The following is a 9817-nucleotide window of genomic DNA, read 5'->3' as shown; positions in this document are numbered from 1 at the left end:
CAATTTTTTGCACCCTTATACTATCGAAACTTTTAAAGCACTTTGAAATTTGAAATTTCTTAAAGCCACGATGTGTAAAATAGGTTATAAAGGTAAAGGAAAAGGACGAACGAATATGGGGGCAGGTGTAAAAACGACCAGATAAAACGACGTACTGACAGAATCAGGTGAAAGCTCGAGAGATATCGACAAGTCGGACACGTGCAATTGCTGTCGATTGTTCGATTTGAAAATCGCGGGCTTTGCGGTAGAAAGGTATCGGTAGTAAAAATTTGAATTTTTTATTAGCGAAGGAATAAAAGAGTTTCATATTTTGTAATAAACGTTTAAAAAATCCGTTTCGCACGTGTAAAATCCCGAAGGAGAGAAGGAGAGAAGGAGAGAAGGATATTTGGGTGTCGAAGGGATAGAGAAAGAGGTTGAGTGGTGGGGGTAGTGGCGGGTATGCGCGCGACGCGGGACGCGCGGCAGGGGACGCGTGGCAACACGTTTGACGCAGCATCCGCGTGAAGTCAGTCGGCTGTCGGATCTCGTGCCGTGCACGTTAAAGAAGGGTTGTTCCTTGTTTATAATCGGTTGTGCCAACACGCCGTGAACCGCGTGGTTTTCTACGGGAGTTATTTAAGTGTGTTTTATCCAGTGCTATCGCGTTTACCTTGTTCTCTTCCATACGTGAATATCTTGTCGACGTTTCGGAGCAACCAGAAAACTTGAGTTTTGGAGCAGTTCGATGGCTCGTGCAACGTGACAGACGAGGAAGGTCATTGGACAAGGAGACTACCGGTGAGTCAGCTTCTCATTTCATGCGTTATGATCGCATCGTTGAAGCTCGTAATTATTTTCACCGAAAAATACGAAACCAGACACTTCTTGTTTTTTAATTATCTTTGGAGTAAAATCGAGTTTGAAACTTCCAGTTCGTTAGACATTTCGCGGTCGGTCTATGCCGGAGATGTAAAAGCGTAGAATAAACTTTGTCAGCGTTTAGATAGAACTGTGGATAGAAATGTAAACCGTGTAGTGCCGCGTTATATTCAACGAGAGACGAGTTATCTAGTTAAACCTCCGACGAGCAAAGTCCTGCTTTCCTTTACTGGCAAAGGAGGAAGAAGCGCATAAAACTCGTGAACTATGTTAAATGCTTGTTGATCCGAATTCCGACGTGAATTCAGATCATCGCGTGAAAACGTACGAGAAGTATCTGGTTTGAAAGAAATTCAGCGGTTCGTCGAATCGAAATGTAGTGTGACTTAATAAACGCGAGTGACAGCCGGCGGCACTGCAATTGCGTTGTGTCAGCCCGCCGCGTCGCGCCACTCCATGCCACGCGCGTCACGCCGCGCCGCCATGCCAGTGTCACACGAGATATACATACGTTCTATACCTATTTCAACGTTCGTTGCCTACTTTTCTTTTAGCGATATGATACACGTATCGCGTTGAAGCGTTCAACAGGGACCGAAACATGCCCTTGCACTCCTCCTATATTCCTATATTCTCGACTGTCCCATTTTTATGTAGTTCCCGTGACTTGTGACGTCTTAAAATATGGAGCTGCTCTGAACCGCGCTCACCCACCGTATCCACTATTTTCAGAGCCCCGCGCTATTTTTGTCTCGCGCCACCCTTAACGTAAACACATTTTTAACCGGAATTCTCTTTTAGGATACGTATTATTGTAAGAAGCTACGTTTGTGTAGGAACTTGTTTTAAAATTTTCAATTTTATATTTTACGCTTCTGAAATCGTGAGTTTTCAATTTTACATTAAAATTCCTCGCTTTTAAAGTCTGTCATTTTGTTCGCCGAGCGCTTTATTGTTCCATTTATCAAAGGTCCAAACCCTTTAGGAGTTCTCTTTAGAATTCCTCTGGATTTTTGAATCGTCCATCGAAACTTGGGAAATTGTTGACGCGCGAAATTTCCATCTGCTCCCTCCCCTTCTGCCCATTGCCAGAAGAATCGATAATTAGATTCTTATATCAGCAGAAGTTTCAAGTAGGCGTCATCCTATTAAGGCCGCGAAACATTTCTCGGCTCAGTGTCGTTGACTCCCACGAAGAAGGAGAACCCGGTTCGTTCTCTCCAACTTTCTTGCTCTTTTTTTACTCTCGTACCACGTTCCTTCGCATCCCTGTCGACGATAACGTGTCTCGTCTCGTACCTTTGCTTTCCTTCAAAACATTACTGCATTGCACCCTCCGTCCCGGCCAACGTTGTTTTTACTCGCCTCCACGATGTTTGCCTTACGATTGCTCTTTCCAGAAGTTTCGACAAACTTTTCGTTGCTACGAGGAAAAAATGATCATTTCGTTGGAGAATTCTGGTAATTCTACTTTTTATGCGACTTTTCAAACCGTTCAAACCTCCACGTTCATGGAGGATGTAATTTTCTTGTTATTCTTGGAATAAAGTGGTAGAAACGGTTGGTGTTTCTACGAACGGCTCCATATCGTCAAGTCAATTCGAATAAAAAATGTTATATAAACGAGCAAGTTAATTCGCAAAGAGTAAGAATAATGATTATTTCATTTGCAAAATTATTGTTTCGAAAAGGTGTTTCTCTAGAATACAGTTTGTTCGAAGAATTTTGTACATGTTGTTTCAAAATCAAAGTTTCAAAGTTTCAAAGTTTCAAACGAAATTCGTAAAACTGCGTTAGATAAAAATTCTGCTAGGATAAAGTTGGAAATAGTTGGAGCCGTAGGGGTAGTAGCCGCGGTTCGTTCGGAAACACGATTTTCCTCCCACCGCACCGATTTCACTGCATAATCCTCTCGGGACTGCAACCCCCGCATCTTTCCTTTCGATACTGAACGAAAAAAAGAACATTTTTCTCCTTGGTATATTTTTGATATTTTCAAAATTGCCAATTTACGTGTATAATTAATATTTCGAGGAGACTTGAAAAATGGGGAAAAGAATGCGTTTCTTAGAAAGCGATCGAATTGGTTCTCGTTGGAAATGAAAGATAAAGCGTGGCAAAGGTCAAAGGGGAAATGGATTGTCTCGCTGACTACATATCTGCTATTGCACTCCCACAGAATTATGTCAGCTGGAAATGTCCTTTGAACCGGTTGATGCGTCTCGATATCGTTCACTGTATTAAACCGCATAGAGTACTACATAGTACAGACTACAGAGCAGCTTTTATGGGTCGAATCGTGGTATGCGATGGCGTCGTTGCTTCAGAAATTTATGTGCCGTAAATTTCATTAGATATTGCTCGATATAAAACGAAAAATGATTCACTGTTTTCCTTTCAACGTTTCGGCAACGAAATCTTCTGAAATACAGAAGACGTATGAAAAAGATCGTACGCGCACCATCGATACTTGCTTTATCAAATTTTCTCAACGAAAGAGTTTAACAAGCAATATCGTAATTCAGATAGGTACATTACATATTCAGAGAAACGGGAGTTTGCCAGTTTTAGAGGGCGAGAGTAACTTTCGCCACACCGAGAATCCCGGAAAATTCTACGAATGCTTGAATGAAGTGCTTCTGGCGCCTCTCTCATAATCGTAAACACTGACGTGAGAACGCCGCTGGAAAACAAACTTCTGCCGTAGCATCAATCCTGTGATAACGCATTTAAGCTCGGGTTAATCCGCATTGTTATTTCTTTCGCCGGTTATTACGGAAACGTGGTGCGATCCTGTGCACCGGAATTCCTCCTAGCACCACTTTTTCGCGGTTCTATGCGGTATCGCAGCCTATTCTTTCCTGCGTATATGTAATGGAAATTAACATGTTGGCTGGTACAGTTAAAATACTTTTATTCTATTTATTAAAAGTAGAAATAGTTAGTTTCGAAACTTGAACCTTTATAGGTATTTGCTAATTTCAGGTATTAAACTATTCTTTCTTTGTAAAATAAAAGATTAATTTACGTATATGTATATGTCGTATAAATTGAGATATACGTGTTGTACAAGGAAAAATAGCCCGGAGGCAAGGAGATAGCACTTGCTCGAAAAATACTCTCCACGGGACAATAATCGCGAAAGACAGAGTTATAGGGGCTAAGATAAACGTAAGAATGGTAGATAGAGTGGTACTGTCTCTGAATTATTACATACTACTTCTCAAATGTCTCGGAAAATATCTTTTTATGCGAAAGAGTTGGATGGATTGGTCGTTCGTTGGTGCTTTGTACAGCTAGTAGAATAAGTATAAATGATACGGTGCACGAGTAGTAATTAATGTTAGAATTTACGTGAGTTATCGATCACGGAGTGGTAAGGAAATCAATGTCGTAGCCTGACTCGAGTACACATAATCAAGGGTCAAATTAATTAACAGGATCGTGAAAATTTATCGCTGAAAATTACCTTGGTAGCAACACGAGCCCTCATTCTGTTCTAATAATACGCGATTAAACGAGCCGCATTCTCCGACCCACTTTCATCCACCCTGTTCTAGTACGACGCCACTTTCCTGGCCATCGTTAAGAGTCTCGCGAATGAAAATGAATTTCAAGACCGCGAAGAACGTTCGACGAGAGTCCTCTCGATTTCGTCCTTCTCCTCCTCCTCCTCCTCCTCGTCCACGTTGCCAATTGTTTGTGCTTGCAGTTCCATTCGAAATTGTTTCGAAATTCACGACGCCTGAAGAGGGTGAGAGAGGGTCGTTCGACACGGTTAAGGCCGTTTTCCTTTATGTTAAACCCGACGATACGGGCTGAAACGAGCTACTGAACTCCACTTTGCTCTCTTATCCTCTCAAAGACCTTGCTCAGTTTGCCATTTTATTTCTCTTTCTCTTTCTTTTTCCCTATTCTCTATGTCTCTTTCTTTACACAACACTTGCGTATTTTGTTTTTCGCACTGTCAGCCCTCTTTAGTAATCTCTTTTTCTCTATCTTTTCATTACTTTTCGTTTCGTTTCGTTTCGTTTCGTTTCGTTTCGTCTCTCTGACAATGAGAAGCTGTTACGTCTTTTTTCCTCTTTTTCTTCCTATTTCGAAATTTTTCTTTCACTATATTAACTATTCCGTTTGTATCCGGTGTATGTACTTGTTTCTGTACAGAGTGGACCAGGTTGGCTGTTTTTTGGTTTCTCTTCCATGTGTGCACCACTTTTTACGTTTCTTTCTCATCTACAACGTTTTGTACTTGTTACCTGTTGTCTCTTCCGCTTTACCACCCTTTTTTTCCCCTCCATACACGCTTCCGTAGCCTCGTACGTCTCTGTTTTTCTACGTCTCGCTTTTGTTCACTTGTAAACACGTTTTTCACCCTGTTTCGCGTGACCTTAACTACCCCACTGTTCACTGTATTCCTCTTTTCCATGTCTTTGTACGCGTAAAACTTTCCGAAGTGAAATCGATTAACCCTTGCACCACTTGAAATTCACTTTTTCTCACTTCTTCTCACAACTGTGACCAGTGTACTTTATTGTTCTCTATTTTGTCGCTTCATGTGCTCTCCTTTTCCTTTTCTGCCAAGTGTTCGTCTAACAGGCAATTGTCGAGGCGACGTGTCACCCTTGATTCCTCTCCTTTCTTCCATTTTCTCTGGCATCGTATCTCTTAAAGTGTCCGTAAATTTCATCGTTTCTTCTATAAAATAAAAAGTTCATAAATCAGTGTTTACTGCTACAGTAGCAAACGTTCGTAATCGTTCCTTTATAAATTATTCGTAATCTCGTTTGCACCATTTCGAACCGATTCGTCAGAAAACTTGGCTGGTTTCGGTTTTCGGTATTCGGTCATCCAGGGTTCAAGTAGAGTTCAAGGAGATAAAGGTGGAGGAAGATGGGGCCTAGTTTGAAAAATTCACCAGTCCCTGTCGTAAAAACGGAATCGAGATTTTACGAGTCGAAATGCGAAGGTGGAGGCGTGTATGTATACATATACTCGTATGTAGGCTTGTACCGTTGCCTCGTAAATAAAGACGCGTTTGCTGAATCACGGGGACGTAGCAGTACGTTTGCTCGGTGTTTCGTGTCTTGGCTTGAATGCAAACCATCTGCAATTAGACTCCGAAACAGGAATACTTGAATATGCGTGGCAGGTAGGAGTTGGAGTTAAAGGGAAACGGAGCTGGAAGAAGTTTCATTAGGGTGATAGGGTGGGAAGGAGATGGTCAGTGGAAAAATACGTCGAAACGGCTTCGAAGTTTCAAACTATGACTACAAATTCAAAGAAACGTCTTAGAACAGGAATTTCAGTGAAATTTAAGGGTTGATCTAACTCTGAGGGTAATATCTAAGAAAAAAATCTTTTTCCTGTTTTTCCTGTTTAAACGCGTGCTTGTATTTAGTTGGATAATTTTGAGCAAGTAATACAATTAAATCAACAGTAATAATTAATAATTGTAGTTTGACGTCCGAATATTGTACTTGGTAGACCATTAATTTGTGTTTTCCTTATTAATTATTCATGAAAGTTGCCGCTACTAAAGTATTTGTCCGCAGCGACGCGTTAATTTTCGGTGGAAAATCGTTTGGTATAGCCGAACGTTGTCCAGTGCGTGTATAACATCGAATTAATTGCAAATAAACTCGATACAAGGATAGATCGACAGACCAGGCGCGCGTTTAACGGTAAACCGCAAATTTTTCCAATAATTGACGTGTTTTACATCGCTCGGTATTCGTTAATTATTATTTATTTTACGATTATCATCGAAATATTTCGTAATCGTTTATTCTGTACTGGTAAATCGAGAAAAGTAAGTAGGAAAGCAGAAAAATATATTAAAAATTCATCGTAGAATATCGTTTTTTGCTGGAAATGTTTTATTCAGGTTTTAAACGCGTTAAAAGTTGTCGTTGAAATATGGAAATTCAGTGTTTCAGCTAGCACGTGGTTCATTTTATGCAGGTGAAATTCTAAACGCGATTTTCCGGTAAATTATCGAGTACCGTCCGCTATCATTTTAGTGAATCATTGTACCTACGCTATACGCTAAACGCTATACACGAATCACCGCTTCCCGTCCACGCCGACTAAACCGAGAATACGGTTCCTTGGTAATCGAATACGTGAATTCAGTTATCAGCTGGATCACGAATTGCATTTTTCTGTAAATCACTGTCTAGGAATACGGCTCGCTATTTATAGCAAGCTGAGCTCGACCGGATCGATAACCCAAATATCAGCGAATTCAATGTGAATCGTCGAGTGTTGAAAGATAAAATGTTTTACTAATCGTAAGTTTTTTTTTTTTTTTTTTTTTTTTTTATTACGTTGGAAACGGTAAATGGTTAAACACAATGGCGAAGATAAGCGGAGAGTTTTCTTTGTTTCGTGGAAAAGTTGGGTGGTTGGAAAACACGTAGCCATTTAGTCGGCGCGGTGCACCACGGTGCACCACGGTGCTGCGGCCACAGGTTGTTGATTCGATTTTGGTTTTTCATCTTGCTCGGTTCGAATCGTTCGCTTTTCGTTGCGCATTTAAAACAGGAAAGCCTCATTCTCGTTTGACGAATAGACTTAGACTGTTACTCGAAATGTAATTCATGCGGGCTTTGTGCCGTAAAATGCATCCCGTCGACGGCCTGCAGTTCGCCTAATACTCTATTGTTTCGCAAAACACGCACTCGAGTTGGGGTAATGCTCTTTCCAGACAAGGCTTCCTCATGGATTTTCACTTTTCGCTACCTACCTTCTTCTTCAACGATTCAAATTATATCCTTGGTACAACGTTTCATTCACCCATTTGTAATTATAAAAACGCTTTATTTTATCAAGATTTTATGTAATTTTCAACAAAGATGAGAAGGTGAAGGGTTTCAGCAATCGTTGCTCTCTTCTGATTCATCGACCGATGAACAGGACCTACCGTTAAATATTTTCATGAAAATATGCCCTACAGCTGCGGGGGCCAATGTCTAATAATTATAATAGAGAAAGCTGAAAGGATGCGGCATTCGAGAATCGTGAAGGGATTTTTGGTGGTTCGCGTGGTTGATTAAGAACCTGACTATTCGCCCTCTCGAAATTAAAGCTTACCAACCGTACCAATCGGAATTATAGATAACCCTCTTCTAATCGAAATATCGGTCGAGTCTCTATTCACCTCTGAAGGACAGAATTGTCAGAATTTTTTCTTGCTCGATGAAACAAAAATTTGATCGAACGAATCGAGATTTGGATTTCAAATTTTTTTTCTTTTACGGATCACTATTTCAATCGAATAAAAGCTACCCTGGATACCAACGAATTTTTCCCTTAAAATTTTACAAAGGTTTCAGTGAAAAATGTATTCACTTTATGGATTTTTTGTTTCTACAAAGCGAGTGGAATACGTAGTAAATTTTCATCTCTTTAGGTTTTCCTAGAGCTATTTTCATAAATTACACGAATTTCATCTTCTGAACTAAATAATTAAAATTTCCAACGCTACGTTACAGTTAACGTTCGATAATTTATCAAAGAAAGTCGTACACACTACGCTATCGCTATTATCACAGCGGTACCACACCCAAATACCATAAATTTCTTGATTACTCGTTACGACGAGAAGTAACGTTGATAACGTATTGAACGATTAAAAGCAGATTTCATGGAGCCAATAAAATTTTCGAGCACGTTATCAACTATTTTCCAATAAGCAGAGATTGGACGTAGTCGTGTTAATCGTATAACGTACGGTCAAAAAGAGGAATCGGGTGGGTTAGGGTCGATTTCAGGGCAATTGGTTAGAATTAGAAGGAAAGGGAAAAAGTGGTGAAACGAAAGGATGGGGTTGTGAAAGGAAACGCGTGGTGGTCGTTGAGAAGGGTGAAGAGAGGTTACGAGCAGAGTAGTAAAACTGAAATTGTCAACGACGAATCATCCTCTGGAATATCATTGAAACTATTATACGGAAGCAGCACAGAAGGTAGCTCGTTGCTGAAACTGTGCGTACTTTTGCTAATATTTGCCAGAGTGCACGTATTTTCATTTTCATATATAATATTAACACCTTATAGATAGCTCCGCCATGCTTCATTCTGCTATCATCTATTATCCATCTGTTTTCTAACCTCTAATATCGTTTCCTACCATCTACCACTGTACATACACCCACACTCTCCTGTTTCTCAGAGTAGAACAACCGCCATAACATTAATACGAATCACTTCCAATTACCAAGCAACTAGCCATCCAGCCATCGAACCATCGAACCATCGAACCATCGAACCATCGAGCGAGCTGCCTATCCATTACCGGCCAAGCTTCTTACCCTAAGGCGCAATATCCAAATGTCGTTGAGAAGGCCGGCGGTTTTGATTAAAATCTAGTAAACCGTAATCCATTAGCGTGATTAACAAACGTCAGGGAAGCGGTAAACTAGCGGAGCATCAAAGCGGTTGCTTTTGAAACGCATCGAGCACGGAGGAGCGTCCACGCGTCGCGACTTAGACGCCTACGCGTTATGCAATGCGATGCGATGCGACAGTAGAGAGGGTGGCGTCTTTCCATGGAATTCGCAGCATCCTTCGTTGCACGGTTCGCTGGGAAGAGCCCTGGAAATTGGACGGAAGCAAAGGGGAAACCGAACGTTTCCTGCACGCGGTGGAATTTCATTCGGCCACCGTTCGATATTTAAATTCTAGTTTAGATCTATCAGTTGTGGATCAGCTACCGAAGGTTCAAAATGAAAAACTCAAAATAGAGTTATTTCTTTAGTCTAGAATAGAAAAATTAATGGATTTGATGTTTTTTGCTCCATGCGACACACGTGTCTCGCTTTAGAGTCTCGAACCGGAAACATTGATCGTTAAGAACCCGTTCTTTCTTTCTTTTTTTATTATTCTCTATCGTGCATCCTTTGGGGACAATTGATGGTCGATGGCGGATGATGGTTGCCTTTGATCTTGAATCC

General features: G+C 40.8%; 1 protein-coding gene across 2 annotated transcripts in view; it reads left to right on the top strand.

Annotated features, from left to right (window-relative positions):
* Nucleotides 1-492: 492 nt before the first annotated feature.
* Nucleotides 493-9817, top strand: part of LOC114875829 (prolyl 4-hydroxylase subunit alpha-2) — an 84423-nt gene continuing 75098 nt past the window's right edge. For both annotated transcript variants that reach the window (XM_029186565.2, XM_046288540.1), the window contains exon 1: nucleotides 493-783. The gene's annotated coding sequence lies outside the window, so the exon portion shown is untranslated. The remainder of the gene's footprint in view (nucleotides 784-9817) is intronic.

This window comes from Osmia bicornis, chromosome 2 (genome assembly GCF_907164935.1).
Source record: "Osmia bicornis bicornis chromosome 2, iOsmBic2.1, whole genome shotgun sequence".
NCBI lineage: Eukaryota > Metazoa > Arthropoda > Insecta > Hymenoptera > Megachilidae > Osmia > Osmia bicornis.
This window is presented reverse-complemented; position numbering and strand designations above follow the sequence as displayed.